The sequence below is a fragment of the Etheostoma spectabile genome, chromosome 14 (genome assembly GCF_008692095.1).
Source record: "Etheostoma spectabile isolate EspeVRDwgs_2016 chromosome 14, UIUC_Espe_1.0, whole genome shotgun sequence".
Classification (NCBI taxonomy): domain Eukaryota; kingdom Metazoa; phylum Chordata; class Actinopteri; order Perciformes; family Percidae; genus Etheostoma; species Etheostoma spectabile.
The window spans coordinates 3,875,926-3,878,184 of record NC_045746.1 but is presented as its reverse complement, the minus strand read 5'-3'; the positions used below and the strand labels follow the sequence as shown (position 1 = coordinate 3,878,184).

The 2,259-nt window shown below is 41.3% G+C and overlaps 1 protein-coding gene across 8 annotated transcripts in view; it reads left to right on the top strand.

The window, feature by feature from the left end:
* The window catches only part of cspg5b (chondroitin sulfate proteoglycan 5b), a 14,561-nt gene that overhangs the window by 909 nt on the left and 11,393 nt on the right, over positions 1 to 2,259 (top strand). The gene's annotated exons all lie outside the window — the stretch shown is intronic.

Below are 2,259 nucleotides of genomic sequence, written 5' to 3'. Positions count from 1 at the left end.
CGTTTATGCGGCATGGGGATGCAACTGCCATTTCAATTTGGTCATTGATGGTGAATTTGCAATCGCTTCATCTGTCAGCAGTCTTTGAGCCGATTGATAGTAACACGCTGGATAGTGACAAGCTGTTTTTGTATTCTGATTTATGGACACAGATATTTTAAATGCACTGATAATCCATTGCATTTTGGCATTTATGTCATTTGGCTCATATTTAACAAAAAAATGGAAAGACTGTCAATCAATCCCTACTCTTTGCAAACAAATCCAAGTGTATGATATTATCTGCCATATTTTCTGTCATCCTGCTATGAGCTATTGATCATTAATGACCCTTGAACCGGCTGTGGGTGGCCTTGGTCCGGTCAATCTCATGCCCAGTTAGAGTCCGACAGGAGAAAAACCTAGACTGTAACTAGCCTACTATAAAAAGACAATTGCCTTGTTCTGCTCTAGGAAGGAACCATCTGTATTAGGAGAAAGACGTGCATGTGAGTGACCAGAGAGAGACAGAGACATTTGACAGTTCAGTAGCCTACTGCAGCGGCGTGTCGCCGCGGCGGTGCGTGGCCCAGACAAAGGCGGGATTAGGTGCACCGTGGCCAGGCTACAGGAGGCCTATTGCCGGCGCTGAAAGCATTGAATTCCTCCAGACATTCGGGGGAAGCCAGAGACAACACCTACACCTCTTCTCCCTCCCCATGCCTTCTCATTTAGCCTACTCTCCATCCCTTGAGACACGGAGGCAGGCAGTGTGGGAACGAAAATCCCATACAACCATGGGTCTGCTCTGTCTGGCGCACACGCACGCACGCGCGCGCCTAAAGAGCAGTGGAAATGTGGCAAATCTGGTTAATGTAGACATGAGCGCTGCTGCCGCTGCCCAGCAACAGGGTGGCTCGTGCACGCAGAGGGTCGCCGGTTCACGTGAGCACGCGCTGCCAATGTTACACCCCCTGCTGGATCCCGCGTCCTCAATGTGTAACCAGGCGTTAACTGTGACATATAAATAAATATACGCCAGGCGTCTGTCACGCTTGAAACCTTTTAGAATTTAAATGATCAAATACAACTATAGCTGCAACTTATTTCATTATTGATCAATCAATGTATAGATATAAAATGTCAGAAAATAGTGAGAAATGGCCATCATAATTTCCTGAAGCCCATATTGACATATTCAGAGTGCTTGTTTGTTTTTATTATTAAAGTTTTTATTATTATTTTTCAGAACATAAGTATATAACCCCTCCCAACCCCCTCACAAAACAAAACAAAAACAACCAAAGCAACCAGGCAGCGCATATCAAATCAATAAGTTTCACAGAAAATTGACATTCACAAATATCCTCGATGTTAGCAGAGAAACATCCAAGTGAACATAGCTTACAGTAAACAATACTTTCAAAACAGATGTTCATCAAAGAAGTTTACTTGTCCCAGTATTGCAGGAAAGAAAATAGTTCCAAGATTTCTTGAAGTTTTCTATGTCATCATTTAGCTTAGCCAGCATTTGTTCATATGACACTATTTCCAACATTAATCCCAACCAGCTTTTAACATTCGGAACAGTTGAAGATTTCCATAGTCTGAGGATTATTCTGGCAGCCGTGACCGTCCCCACCTGCACCACGGTGTATTGGTGTTTAGACATATTAGGCATCACTGTTGGATCCCCCAGTAAACATAGTCTCGGTGACATGGGTATCCCCACCCCTATCCAACTTCCAATGTGTTGTAATACTGCTTTCCAGAATGGGGAGATGCATTTACATTCCCATATTGCATGTATAAAAGTTCCTGATTCCATTTTGCATTTCCAGCATAGATTATTGGCAAGCAGGCCCATTCTATGGAGCCTGGATGGGGTGAAATAAAATCTATGTACCATCTTATAGAGTGCTTGTTTGTTAAGAATTTTATTTATACAGCCCAAAATCACAAATTTTGCACACCCATGCTAAAGTTGATTAAAAAAAAAGGAATTAAAAAAAAAATCTTTTGGAAAATGATCCTAATGTCTTCTACTTAAAAAAAAAAAAAGGAAAATCCAACCTTTTAAGGACACCAATTTTATTAGTGAATGAATACTGTATTTTAAATAAATAAATGTTCTTCCTTAAAGTACAGGGGGCATAAATATACACACCCCTATGTTAGATTCCCATAGAGGCAGGGGCATTTCTATTTTTAAAAGCCAGTTATTTCATGGATCCAGGATACTATGAATCCTGACAAAGTTCCCTTGGCCTTTGGAATTAA